At 43.2% G+C, this 15367-nt stretch overlaps 1 long non-coding RNA gene across 1 annotated transcript in view; it reads left to right on the forward strand.

The window, feature by feature from the left end:
- Positions 1 to 13782, forward strand: part of LOC142013081 (uncharacterized) — a 50300-nt gene extending 36518 nt beyond the window's left edge. Inside the window, exon 5 of the long non-coding RNA XR_012645538.1 lies at positions 13347 to 13782. This is a non-coding gene — a long non-coding RNA (uncharacterized LOC142013081). The remainder of the gene's footprint in view (positions 1 to 13346) is intronic.
- Positions 13783 to 15367: the final 1585 nt, after the last annotated feature.

The following is a 15367-nucleotide window of genomic DNA, read 5'->3' on the forward strand; positions in this document are numbered from 1 at the left end:
AAAATTATCAGAACGTTTTTAAAAGTGGTTTCACTGGTAATTAGCACCAGTAATGTGTTTAAGTCATATATCCGGGGCTTGGTAAAATGTTTTTCAGATTAGCAACAAAAGCTTTAGTTTCCTTATTGTCTGCAGTATGCACCAAGTTCTGTATTTCAGGTTCTGAATAAGCAGGGCGATATGGGGTTTAACTGACCATAGAGCATCTCAGTGGAAAGAGCTTATGAACTGGTACATTCTTTTAGCGATTATACTCTATTGGCAAATATTTAAGTATGTAAAGTGCCCTTTCATCAACATGCTGGCAAAAAGGTTTCTAGAATCCCATAATCTCTTTTTTTAATTACAGTATATTTATTGGATTTTTCACACTGAACTGCAAAACATATCTCTAATAAACTGAATATAATCAAACACATCTACAGAGAACATGAAAATAGCCACACTGGTTCAACTCAATGGTCCAGGTAGCCTAGTATCCTCTCATCCAATAGTGGTCAATGCCATATGCAGAATGAACAGAGTAGTACTGGGTTCTAACAGTCAAAAGCTTCAGGAGATCCAGAACATGAGGTTGTATACCTGAATATCTTGACTCAGCTATAAATAGCCCTATCCAGGAATTTACCTAATTCTTTTCTGAACACAGTTAGTCCGTTTCTGCCCATGCACAATCTTCCGGAAGAGTGGCTCCTCCTTCTGGAAGATCAGTGGAGCATCTACACATGCAAGGCGCTCTTCCAAAAGGAATCTAGAAGAAGGTGTCACATCTTCCGGAGTCTGTACTCCTCTGCAAAACCAAGAAGAGCACCTTCTTCCAGAAGATTCTTCTGGAAGCAAGCACATGTGGATGCTCGCAGACTGCTTCTTCTGGAAGAAGTGGTCCCCCATGGCATTTGCCTGCCGAAGAGCGGAGACGCTCCAGATGGCTCCAGCCGTGCTCTATGGTCTCTGGGTCCTGTGGCCCTTAAAGCTGCAAGGACCCAGAGACCCTGCGGCAGGAAGCTGAGACTGTGAAAGCAGGCAGCACATGCAGCCACACTCCAACAAGGCCCTGCAGCAGAGACTGAGCCCTGAGCCTGAGATACAGCCAGCAGGCCAGCACCCTGCATCCCCCAGGGCAGCCTCAGGAACCTGAATGAGGGCAGCCAGGACATGACCGGGCTCCCAAATGGTGGGCCCCCACCTGGACAGAGCCAGGGCACTAGTGGCTTGCCCAGAACGTGTCTGCCCAAAGCCACTCCTCCCAGACACCCAAGCAGGTGCAATGAAAAGTAAAGGAACTGTGCCCAAGGCACATGCAGGCCCAGGACAGCGCCTGCAGGTCCAGCCATGGCCCAGCCAGCTGCCTCTACTTCTGGGAGCTGCAGGACCTCCTGGCAGCAGATGATTCATCACTGCCCCAGGTCACCCTTGAGACAGCCACACCAGAGTCCCCTGACATACCGGAGGGGGAAGAGGGCCCTGCCACCGTGAATGTCCTGTCCAGTGGGGAGTCCTCCAATGGCTCCCTGGCAATAGAGCTGCCCTCCACCACCAGCAGCCAGGCCACCTCAAGTTGGCTATCACCTGACCTATTCAAGGCCACCTCAGGTAGGAACACACTATGGCACATCCCCGTGGGGGGCATACCTGGGCCCCAATGAGATGCCCCAACCCCAGATGGCCCATTCCAGAATGGGACCCAAGGCTACCACCATGCCTGCGGGTGACGTCCGACACCCTCTCCCATGGAGAGCCCCACAAGCGTGCTGGGGGCCCCTTGGGTGGCTCGGCTGTGCCCAGCCCATCTGTTCCCTGTGCAGGGACCCCCCCATGGCCATGCCTCCCATGGCCTGCCAGCTTGTTCCCAAGAGGGCCACCATGGAAAGCACCACCACCCTGACATTGTGCCCAAGGGGCCAGTGTGGCAAGCCCATGGGAGCCCACAGGGTGGCATCCCTGGGACACAGCCATAGCCACCCAGTGGGGCCAGGGTTATGGTACCTGGGGTCCAGATGTGGCACTGACCCCCCACCTCTCCTTCCCACCCCCATCTTACAGCGGCATCATCCAAGGGCCGGGAGAGCCAGACAAGGAGACCAGGGCCTGTCGACCCCATCCAGGCCAGAGGACCCAGCAGCCCAGGCCAGCCCCCGCTTCCATGGCACAGTGGCCACCAGTCTGGAGGGCTCAACACCAGGGCCATGAGGATGAGGCCATGGCCCACATGGCTGCCCTCCACCACCAGAGCACCCTGGCGGAGAGGCATCTGGCCCATGATGAGGCCAAACTAAACTAGCAGTGAGACACGTCGGGGGGAGGTGGTGGGGATGCTCAGCACCATGTGTGGAGACCTGGCCGACCAGCCACCTCTGCTCCCCGAGGCTCCTGCCCACCTGCTGATTCCCTCAAGGTCCCCACCCCCCTGCTGCTCTCACTCCCCAACCCATGACCCTGAGGCCCTGGCTACCCTCTTGCCCCCAGGCCTTCCTGCAGCTGCCCTCAGGGGCCTCATGACCTGGCTTGTGGCCACAGCAGGCCCTGTGGAGGGTCCCCTGAGGCGTAAACCATCCCCCTCGCCTCCCTGCTGAGCCCAGGCCTGTGGCAGACCACGCTTACTTCCCAGTGCTTCTGGCCCCATCAGCACCCCAAAGGGGACTGTGCACCCAGGGCAGCAGGGGCACCCACAAGCACCAGGGCTCAAAACCCTTCAACCTGTCCCTGGAGTAGGGCCCCAACCATCTCTGTCCCAGGTCCCATCCAAGTTCACATGCCCTCATGCCCTGGCCCCCATGTACCGAGTTATGTGGGTAACGGTTTATACACATTTGTTTATTGGTTCCTAACAACTATTTACAAATGTTTCCTATGTTTATAAGTTTTGTGTGTATGCAGATTTACATTTCACATCCCCGTGTCCCTGATTATTGTGGAGCAAAGTGGGGGGACCTGTGGGAGAGTACGGGAGGGGTTAATACTCTCCTCGGGCAAATGCCTCCTGAGCGCCTCCTGGATGGGACCCCATCACAGCTGAGCCACCTGTCGGGGGCTACGGCAGGCTGCTGGTACCTGGGAGCTGCCTCTACCATCCAGCCCTAGGGGGAGGGTCCCCTCACGTGCCTTGATGAGATTGTGGAGGGTGCAGCAGGCGGTCACGACCTGTGGGATGGTCTCCACCTCCACATTGAGGCACATGAGGAGACATTGGAACCGTGCCTTCAGATGGCCAAATGCACACTCAGCTGGGTACCAGGGCCATGTGAGCCAGGCATTGAACAGATCTTGGGTGGGTGTGAGGTGGCCTGTGTATGGGCACATCAAGCAGGGCTGCAGGGGGTAGGCCGGGTTACCCATGAGGCAGAGGGGCATGGCAACCTCCCCGATGGCATGCTGCCACTGGGGCACAAATGCTCCAGCCTTCATCCTGCGCAATAGAACAGAGAGAGAATTCTGGGATTAGAAAACTGTGTCACTCCCCACATGACAACTTGAAAACTTATTCTTTCTTCCCGTGTTCCAGCACTGCCCCTGTTGTGACATAACTGCTCAGGCAGTGAACACTGTGAGTTACGCTTAAGGGTTAAGAATGTTAACAAGGACCTATGATCTATGTGCAGTCTCCAGGGAGAGTAAACAGACTACTCCATGCCAAAACACTCCTAAATTGTCCTGCCAATGAACAGCATTCAAGGAAAATTACCGGTGTTGGAAATGGAGGAGGAGCACAGAACAGTAGAGGAATTGGGCAATGCTTCCCGTATTACACCTACTACATATGTTTTTTACTCTCTTATTGAAATATCTCCTCCCCTTTACAATATAGACACATGAGGAAAGTTGTCTTAATTTAAATTATTATTAGGTGTAGTGTGTCTCTTGTGCTGCATGCAGAAGCCTTCCCTTAACTGGGAATTTGGCAACATTCTAATATCTTTTCTGTTTCTTTAGTATACACTAACCATGAGGAATATAGGTCTGAACTCATTTTCATAAATACCGTGTTTGTTGTTGCCCTGAAACCGATAAACAGACAGTTTTGGTCATCTTAAGGCTTACCTGCAGAATTGTGCTTGCCAGGCTGTAATTAAATCTGTCCATGTGTGAAGGTCTGTGAAAACAAGTTTGTTCTATTTGCAAGGGTGGCAATCCAAAAAGATAGACCTCCTAGATGTTTTTTGTACAACCAGGTGTAGCTTGTGATGAAGATGGGCAGGTTTATGAAGATTTACACAATTACAAATTAATTCAATCTAGATTCTCACAATCATTTAGATTAGCTCTTTAGAAGTTATTAATCAGCCATATCTGCTGCACATTAGTGTATGGAATGTATGGCAATAGGGGTCAACGCAACCTTGAACTTGAAGTGGGTATTGTTTTTCATTGTACAGATCTTTGCCATAAGCAGTGAAATGGCATTAACTTGCCAACCTGAGGAACAGAGGAAAATAATTTAGAGGGAGTGGGGGGGGGTTTGACTGAATTTGACTAGGGAAGGGCCATGATGATTCTATGGAACAGCCGTTTCAAACACAGCAGTACAAGTCCTCACTTGTGTAGCAAATGTTTGCAGAAGGTGTGTGAATGAGACACACATTTGAGAGACAGGAGCATTTCTGAAATGTTATGTAATAATGTCATTCATATGCTCCTCTGCATGCATAAATTCAAGCAAAGCAGAACTGAATGTGAAGCTCAGAATTGAAGATGAGGGAGGATGGAAAGTGCTTAAAACTCATCTATGATCAATAAATTTCATAGTTGAAAATCTGCTTTCTAATATAACACTGGACACTTCTGGTGTGACACTTCCCCATCCTGAACTTCTGTGTGTTTTCCAAAAATATATTAATTAAGCTGCTCAAGAGAAACATTATAATCCCCATTTTACAGCTAAGGCAGAGAGATGTTGAGTGACCTGTCCAAAGTCAAATAGGAAATCCACAGTGAAATCAGTCCTGTATTTCCTGACTCCCTGTAGCTTATCCACAAATATAAACTTTCCCTCTCTGAAAAATACAACTGTTCACTTCTCTATACTTATGGCAACTAAAAGGAGATGCTAATAAGAAGACAGACTAAAAATAAAAGCTGCTACTGCTACTGCTTTAAGCACTGGGCCCTTTTAACACCCACGGTCTATAAACGCTAAGAATTATATTTCTAACCAAATGGTGCAGATTGAAAGGATATAAACATACAAATATTTAAGTGATTATCTGAAATGGTCCATAACTGGCACAATCATGGCTTAGAATCCTTATCACTAAACTTGGTTAATTCTTCCTGCCTATCTTTTAGTGCAGCACAGTATGTAATAACTAGATTAAGCCACGACACTTAAGATAAAGTATGTCATCATCTACTGAACCCTGTTGTTTCATACCAGTTCAAATGCACAATTATTTAATGTACTCTAGGTGTTGCTGTAATGGTGACACGCTGGGAAAATTCAAGGTTGAATGCTCCTTTGACTCTCTTTTCTAGCTATATGGTTTAGTAATAGTGAGTCCAGAAACTCTTTGAGCTCAAAATCTGATAAGGGTTTCTGTCTTAGATTGTGAGCACTTATTAAGCAAGGTGTGAGACCTTGTTTTTACAGTTTAAAAAATATCATGTTTTAAAAAGAGGCAAAATTAGTGATTTTATTGTTTGAAATCAGGAAATAAAGGAACATGGTTTATTGCTAACAAAGTTACATGCTTATTACATGGTTAGGTAAGACTGTGACTTGAATGCCAGGATGTAGCTACAAATGTATGTAGGCCTGAATGTTGCTCATTGTATTAACTATATTGATTCAAAGCTACACCTGTCATCTACTTCTGGGTGTGTTAGGTAGGTGACCATCCATGTCTAACAAATCTTTAAATCAGAAAAATTAATAAGTGACTGACACATATCAGGGCAAAGAATAGTAGTAGAGATATGCTTATGGGGAATTTTGCCTATGCTAAAGACCATTATATGCTACCTTCTGTTTGGACTACCTGTATGTCTGCAATACGATTGGACAGGAAAAAAAAAGGTGAATAATTTAGAGGCTTCAACATTTGTTTTTTTGGGAGCAAAACCTAGACCTTTTGAAAGAGATGAAAAACCAGTACCTGATCCATCCCAATGATTATGGCACTCCCTTTAAATGTGTGGCCTTACTTTGCCTGATTTGGAATAAAGACAGAGAGGTAGCCATGTTAGTTTGTATTCTAACAAGACAAAACAGCAGTAACATAACACTTTAAAGACGAATAAAATTATTTATTCGGTGATGAGCTTTTGTGGAATAGACACACTTCATCAGATCAACAGCATTTCCAGTACATACTGACATCTATTTGTCAGTTTTTATTACAATTTTTTTGGGAACCTCTGTACTTACAGATGTCAGGCTATACTGGAAATGCGATTGATCCGATGAAGTGGGTCTGTCCCATGAAAGCCCATCACTGAATAAATCATTTGGTTAGTCTTTAAAGTGCTACATTACTGCTGTTTTGTTTTGTTGGAATAAGGAGATAACCTGGATGTTCCATCTTCCATAACAACAGGTTTTATTGGCTGTGTGTCTCTCACAAAATTCCGTTCTGGCCCTGAGACCCCTTTGATTTAAAAAAAAAAAAAAAATTCCAAACAGCTCTAATCTGAGCTGCATGAAGTGCCCACACACAATATGGGCCCTAGTGGTACTCAAATGTGCACTCCACCTTTGGACTGTACTTATGCCATGTGAGGTTAACCACCCCATCATCTACCTCCAACAGGATGGTATTGAGGCAGACACAAAGTGTTTGTGGAAGAGCTCGGTAGTTCAATTCATGCTATCCCCACAATGCACTTTCTACCAAAGCGCAAGTACAGTCTGTTTAAGGGACTTATCTGGTTAGTTTTTATACTCCGTACTGGATACCCAAGGTCACACTTTCCTTAACCCCTTTATTTGTACCAGTAGCTGAGATCTTACTTTGCACTATTTCTCACTGGTATCCACGTGTGTGATCATTAGCAAAAGCACTTCTTCAGTATGACTCAGAAGAAGCTGTTGTATGGGCATGCTGCCAGCTGCATCTTGGCAGATGTGGGCAGTTGTGACTATCTGGAGCAGAGATGACTCAGTCTAAGATGAATGTTTTCATTTGAAATGAGGTGTCCAAATGTGTTGCCAAACAGGCTGTGGTTCACTTGGAAAATCAATGCTGGGAGAGAGAGAATGGTTTGTAGATGCACCATAAAAAAATCCATTGTGCCCATACCCTCTCCAGGGCAAGTGGTTGCAGTCTTTTGGACAGAACCTAAATATGGTTGAACAGCACCACCACATCTGGCACCAGACTGCTGAGGAGCTAGCAGAAAGGAGGTAGACCCCACCTCAGTTGCCTTGTACAAGCCAGAGATGATAACCTGGAAGTTCTGTCAGGATCCCAGAACCTCTGCAGCAAATCTCTAGGTCTAGAATCAGCAGCTGAAATAATGGTTTAGTATTCTCAGATGCTGAGGGAAAAGCCTTCTGGATTTTTATGATCATGACTATTTTGATTGCAAAATGAGAAGGTGTCCCATCACATGAGGACAGAGGTTCAGTTTCCCCTCCGGCTCTGTCATCACAGCACCAGTGGCTGCTTTCCAACCATTCTTTGGTCCTCAACACTGCAAAGTTTGTCAGCCCTCTCCACACCCCTCTTCTGGCACCGTTCTTCCATAGTGAGCTATGTGGACCATTGTCCCAAGTGAGGCAGAAGTTCAGAGCAAAATGTTCACAGCTGCTGAGTGACTTGCTTAAAAAGGTAGCCAAGACTGGGATAAAAGTGTAATGACCAAATATACTAAAAATCTCCTAGCAAACTGTCTTCCAGCAAACCCAGGCAGAGGCAAGAGAAAACAGGGTGTTCAGTCATGGCTCTCTCCAACACCTTGCCGCCAGTCAGCAAATGTGGGGCAGCAATCTAGCAAAGAAAACAATAGCTGAGACTTAGTTGTCCTCCAGTCTTCTGAAGTAGTTTCAGAAAATCTTTGAGGGAGCCTTTGCTTTAGTTTGGTAGTCCCATTATTAGGTGATGCTACACCCTGGCTGAAGCCTACTCTATTTTTCCTGTTCTGGAGTTTGTCATCTCATATTATCTGTGATAGTAATTTAAATAAAATTAATCAGCCCTGCCTCTCACTCACTTGAAAGGGGCCTCCTGTTTTCTAGATGGAGTACTACATCGGCAATTGTTCTAAAAGTTCAGTACATGAATGCACCCCTCACTGGGTATTTGGAGCCAAGCTGTTCCTCCATGGTTTCTTTGTATTCTTGTTGCTTGAAAAACAAAAGACACAACTTACTCATATATTCAGAGGCTATATCATCTACATAAAAAACCCAAAATATAATATTTAATAAAACTAGCACAGACTGCCATCTTCATATAAGAAATAGGGCATAGAAAGTATATTCCTCCACTACAGAATCTAGAAATACATGAAGCTATTTAAAAGGACGATTATATTTCAGAGTGTAAAATAAATTCCATGGTTACTTAAGAAAGGGCTCAGTATTGGGAGCGTGCAAGCTATAATAAGCTAATTGTTCACATCTGGATCACAGCGATAGGTCTAAACAGATGCCTGGTTCAGAAACCAGCAGAAGTTTAAAATACTGAAATTTCCGCCTGAAAGAGCTATTTGGAGCTAACTTTTTCTGCATTTGTTATGGTTTGTCTTACTCCTTACATGTGAAAAACCCAGAGGGTACAAATACAAGACTGCAAATTTAAAGGTGTTTATTTACAGGCATAAGTGTGGGAAGGGGAGCATGATGCTCATGATGGTAGTTGTGGGAAGAGATATTGCACTATTTAGACATTTGAAACTTGATTCAGCAAAGCAATTAAGCACAGTTAATCCAGTTTCTTGACTTAACTCTGAATTTTAACACCTCTGAATGGAAACAGCATCTTTTACAATGAATTTGGCTTCTTATTTCACCATTCTAGTTTTATTAATAGATCATTGTAGCACTATTTATTTTTAAATGCCTTACACTTCAGTGATTAGGGACCCATTCTGCTTTCATTGGAGTCAATAGCATTGACAGACAGTGGAAGAAGAAATTAGATCCTCAATCCAAATTTGTAATAGAGCTCAAGCTGTGTGCACCTCTTTGACTTTAAAAGTAATTTTCAAGCAGCTTACTAAAATTGCTAAACACTCACAAATATTGCACTATGGCTAAAGAGTAAATATTCCATATGAAGCTTGGGTAAATTAGGTGCAGATCTCAAAATTTTAACACTGTAATATAATTTATAGGACATTCCTAAAAATGTAGTCCTTTCTGTCAGGAAATCCTGTACCCAGAGTGCTAAGAATTAAAGTGTTTCAGTACCAGAGAAATACTCCTTTAGCTGTATTAGCCTATAAAGCAAATGACATCTACTGGTTACTTATGCTAATCATAGTTCTGAATTGCCTATGGGTACACCAGTGAATGTATTCTGACTTCTTTTTATAGCTGGCTATCACAGATTATTTCAAAACCCTGACCTGTTCAGTACTTCTATTTGGTATGATAGTAAGCCTGGCTCTTTTGATCTGCAAATCTAACTACGCTATCATGGGCAAATTATAAATTAAGATGAGATATTTTTCTAAAGGACACAATCTAGTTCAAATAGGAATTAATTTAGAGAAGTCATATGGCCCGTGTTATACAAGTCAGTCTAGATGATCATAGTGGTTCCTTCTGGCCTTACACACTCTGAATCTCTGAAAATTGGCTCCTTCTGTTTGCATATTTGAGATACTAATATTACTCATAGTCACTCATACTAATAGTCACCTATCTAAATCTTTTGTCAAGGCATTCCTGAGTGTGAAAGATATATGCTAAATATTCAGGTCATCGTTCTAGATGAGCACTATATTTTACTCTTCTCCTAGAGTCTCCTGTTCAATGGTGCTTCATAAATATTTTAGCATAGTTCTTGTCCAAGCTAAATAAAAGTTTTTAAATGTGTATTTCTTGTGCTTTCTAGGCAAAACAAATTCTACCAGTACCTATATATGCTAAGGTCTCACTAATATTATCAATAAATAGTTATGCTGAAAAAAAATGAAGGCAGAATTTGGACCTTGGAAATGGCTACTTTCATATTTGTAACTGTTTAAAAAATATTAGGCAGTTCCATTGATAATCTAACACCATACCATATGTAAATTCCAATTTGGTACTTACCAGGGGACTTGTTATTTCATTTATGTGGTTCCAGGAGCATCACTGAAGGGATTTTTTTTAAATTCCCAAGAGGAAGGAGTGAGTTGACTTTAAGATGTACCAATTCTGTTGAAGAATATGAAGAGAAGCTAGCGAAAATGGTGCGGTTGCTAAACAAGGAAAAGAAGTGGTACAGACTGATTATGAACATTTATAAAACAAAAACAAAAACAATGGTATTTGGAGATAAGGAAATAGGAAGAAACATCAGTGTTGACAGGTTCGAACTAGAGAATGTAGAGAAGTTCAAGTATCTGAGGAGTCTCATAATGTACGATCTGGACTGTAAGAAGGAAATAGCAACTAGAATATCAAAAGCAAGAGCAAGTTTGAAGGTGATGGATAAGATCTGGAAAAGCAAAGCGATTAGCTTAGGGATGAAGATGAGTGTCTTGAAAATATGTGTATTCAGCAGTGTGTTGTATGGATGTGAGACATGGTTGATAATGAATGATTCAAGGAGAAGGATATTGGCAATTGAAAGTACTAGTTATAGAAAGATCCTGAGAATAGGATGGATGCAGGTGGTCACCAATGAGGAATTATATAGGGAGATACAGCTGAAACAGAACCTACTGCAGAAGTGAGAGAGGTTAGTCTGTATGCTAACAAAACAAACCAGCAGTCATGTAGCACTTTAGAGACTAAGAAAATAATTTCTGTTATATATTATTTGTTGTTATTTTTGTTAATTACTTTGTTGGTCTTTAAAGTGCTACATGACTGCTGGTTTGTTTTCTACTGCAGAAGGTTATACAAATGAAGTCATAGGTATGCAGGCATATTTGCAGAATGAACAACAAACAAGAAAAATCAAGACCCTGCTATTCAGCAAAATGGATGGCTCAAATAGGAGAGGCAGACACCACAGAGAATGGGTAGATGGTATAGTAGATTGGTGTGGAGCTAGTCTACAGAAACTAAGCCACTCCACCCTGGACTGGGAGAGATGGAAGGATATAGGGAGGGAGGGAGGCTATAGTGTGCCCTGAGAATAATTAAGCATCTGAATAATGATTTTATTGGTGAAAAGGTTATTTAGAGTGAAAGGAACCTTGAATTAGTGATAGTAGTATCTCAAAGAGTGCTGTTCCAACTGGAAACCAAGAGACGTTTATCTGAATTAGCATAACTTCTTAAGTTTAGAAGACAAGACATTAGATATCATAACAAGGATGCTTGCAAGATTTCTACATATTTCTGGCTCTGGGAAGTCAAAAAATACCCTAGCCAATATCTGATTCAGAGCCTGAATGTGCAATCATGAAAACTCAAACTGTTTTTCATCTCAGATATGGTACTTGATGACAGTTCAGCTTAGCTTCTATTTTACTCCTATTAATTCACCCAACTGATTTAAGCTGAGGAAGGAGCACTGGAATGGGTTACCTGAGGTCATGGTAGAATCTCCATCCTTAGAGGTTTTAAGGCCAGGCTTGACAAAGCCCTGGGTAGAATGATTTACTTGGAGTTTGTCCTGCTTTGAGTCGGGGGTTGGACTAGATGACTTCCTGAGTCTCTTCCACTCCTAATCTTCTGTGATTCTAGGTCTGGAAGAGATTCTGCCTACACACTGAAGATGAAACTGGATACACTAGTTTGTAGTGTGCTAACAGAGAGAAGCCATGCTAGTCTATACACTATCAAAACAAAAAGCAGTCAAGTAGCACTTGAAAGACTAGCAAAATAGTTTATTAGGTGAGCTTTCGTCTGAAGCAGTGGGTCTGTCCCACGAAAGCTCACCTAATAAACTATTTTGCTAGTCTTTAAAGTGCTACTTGACTGCTTTTTGTTTTGATAGTTTGCAGTGATGTGAGAGGCTGGAAAACAAAGAAATGTGTGTAAAAGTGACCACCCTGACACAAATGGACAAGTGTTTTGATGCTGTGCATCAGAATGCCTAACTTTTAGGTACCTAGAAAATCACAAGAACAACCATGGGATTCACAAAGCCTGAGGCTCCTCTACAGTGAGTGCAGGTGGTACGGGGGAGAGGTGCTAAGATCATAAAAGTCAACACAGTAGGCAGGAAGCCACTTTGACTAACCAGTGGGAAGTACCACAGACATGAGGGCAGATGTCTTGTGGAGATAGGCACCTAATCTCTGCTAGCACTCCAGAGTAAGGAGCCCCTCTTTTGGAGTCAGATGGCTGTTGGTACAGCTGCACTGCTAAGAAAGTAAAGATGTGTGGTCTAAGAATCCAGAGCAATTGACCTTAGCCTTTGTAGAACTAACCCTCTGAGGAGATTCAGGCTCAGCTATCGCCCAGGATCAGAAACAGGAGGGAGTCCAAGCTCTTGCCTAAGCCTTCATGTTTACATACTAGTTTTATTCCTGAAGTGGAAATCCTGCAAACCAAGTGAGTTGACCCAGGTTCCAGTGTTCACTTTCAGAGGTCTTTGTTGCAACATATACCTGTAATTCCTGTGTCTCTGTCAGGGGATTAAGTGCCTTAATGCAGGTGCCTGTCTCATTCCACACAAAGTGGCTTGAGGAGGAGAAGGAGGTGATAGTCCCTAGCTTGTAACTGGAACAGCTTTAATGCCTAGCAGGACAGATTCAAGGAGAGAATACCACATAGTTTGGGGATTAAAACATTCTTGTGAGAGACGGGAGATTCCTATTCAAACTGTTTTTCCTTTCAGGAAAAGGGACAATTTGAACCTGAGTTTTCCCCATCTCAGCTCAGTTCTCTAACCAGTGGATAAGGTGGACATCAACTCCACCATCATCTCCTCCTTTCCAGAGAGATTTTGAATGGGACTGAGTCTGGTAGGCAGCCTGTAAGGATGCCTACCAGACTGGGCCCTGAAAGGTGAAGGTATATGAGAAAGGTGTGTGAACATCTGTTTTCCCCGGTTCCTGTATTGCTCTGGGTTTAGATAGGAAGATAGATATCTAGATGCTTAGAGGGCACAACAGTGCGCATGCCCAGAGGCACAAACTTCAGTGCCTAAGTATCAGAGAGGTAGCCATGTTAGTCTGTAGCTTTGAGCTTTTCAGTGCCTAAGTAACTTGTACCCTAGAGACTCAGGCAGCAGTTTTGTGGATCACAGTGGAGCCTGAAACAGGGACTTGCACTTGATGGACAAAACTTTTCTCATTCACAGGTATTTCAACTCTCCACCCAGAATGACAAAGATTTACCAGGGCAAGTGAAAGTGTGAATGCTGCTTTGTCTGCAGGAACACTCTGCTGTCAACAAAGCGAAACCCACTCCTAGTGGGTGGAAATACTTCGTCTACAAAAAGGGCCGAAAGAGCATTCTACAAAACGGCTGAAAGAGCAGTCACATACACTGACTTTTAGCAACAGGGCACACAACACAGCCTTGTTCCCAAAAGACACTTAACTCTTACACCTGGGTACTTCAGCACTTTCATATATGTAGACCAACATCACTCTCACTTGATACAAGATTTGATTAAGGGGATAAATTCTGTGTAAAGAGTCTGAAGTACTTATTCCTATCAGGATCTCAACGTGGAATATGGATGATTGCTTAATAAGCTAAATCAACATGTAAGCTGTTTGTTGTTTTTACAGTATGCCTTCTCTTTTTGTTCAGAAAACATAAATCTTTGCTTTTATGAAGACTCCTCAGTCACTAGCTAACCCTGTCTTTGCTTCTGTGAGAACATAACTGCAGGTAATAAACTAAAGTCAGACTTGCTACTGTGATCACAGTGAATTGCAAGGGGAATTGTAGACTAAATACCCAATCCTAGAAAGAGAAATCTCAGACTCTGCCCCAAGAAAGAGGGTGACAACAAGACAGATATCCAGCTGGGATACCCTCAAGGAAGCCACAAAAGGAGCAGTTACCTCAAGAACTGTGGAATAATCTGTGCTATTGGATAACTCTTTAAGAGATGTATTCCCATGAAAAATTAAGAAATATGACAGAAAGGGAACAACAAGAAGTCCTGGGGCACCTTGGCCGTGTCTACACATGCCCCAAATTTCGAAATGGCCACGCAAATGGCCATTTCGAAGTTTACTAATGAAGCGCTGAAATGTATATTGAGCACTTCATTAGCATGCGGGCGGCCGCGGCGCTTCAAAATTGACGCGGCTTGCCGCCGCGCATCTCGTCGAGACGGAGCTCCTTTTTGAAAGGACCCCACCTACTTTGAAGTCCCCTTATTCCCATGAGCTGATGGGAATAAGGGGACTTCGAAGTAGGCGGCGTCCTTTCGAAAAGTAGCCCCATCTGGACGAGACGCGCAGCGGCAAGCCGCGTCAATTTCGAAGCGCCGCGGCCGCCTGCATGCTAATGAAGCACTGAATATGCATTTCAGCGCTTCATTAGTAAACTTCGAAATGGCCATTTGCATGGCCATTTTGAAGTTTGGTGCACATGTAGACGTAGCCCTTATGCCTCAAATATCTGTTAGTCTATAAGGTGCCCCAGGACTTCTTGTTGTTTTGGATATATAAAACAGTGAAGGAGTGGAGAAGATAAAATGGGAAGCTCCTGTTTATCCTTTCAGTAATAGAAGAATGAGAAATTTGATGGAACCGAAAGGCAGAAAACTTAAATGGATTTAAAAATATTTTCAAATCATGCATTAATCTCTGGATCTCATTATCATAAGATCAAGCAAAAAAGTATTAGACATTTAATGGATAATGAAATTACATTAGAATAAAAATTGTAAGGCTTATATAAATCTTTATGCTTCAGGATATTAGCCAATCTCTAAGTAACATGGCTTAGAAAAAAATGTTTTATTTCAAATTGCTACGTTGAAGTGTTTTGTACCTTCCACTGAAGCATCTCGCACTGGCCACTGTTAGAGACTAGGTTTTCACACAATGCCTGTAATATTAATGGGTCTCAATTCTGCTGGAAAGGTATAACAAGTGGGGTTCTGCAGGGGTCTGTATTGGGACCAATTCTGTTCAATATCTTCATCAATGGTTTAAATATTGGCATAGACAATATGCTTATTAAGTTTGCAGATGATATCAAGCTAGGAGGGGTTGCAACTGCTTTGGAGGATAGGGTCAAAATTCACAATGATCTGGACAAATTGGAGAAATGGTGTGAAGTAAACAGGATTAAATTTAATAAAGACAAATGCAAAGTGCTCCACTTAGGAAGGAACAATCAGTTTCACACATACAG

The sequence above is a fragment of the Carettochelys insculpta genome, chromosome 5 (genome assembly GCF_033958435.1).
Source record: "Carettochelys insculpta isolate YL-2023 chromosome 5, ASM3395843v1, whole genome shotgun sequence".
Taxonomy (NCBI): Eukaryota; Metazoa; Chordata; order Testudines; family Carettochelyidae; genus Carettochelys; species Carettochelys insculpta.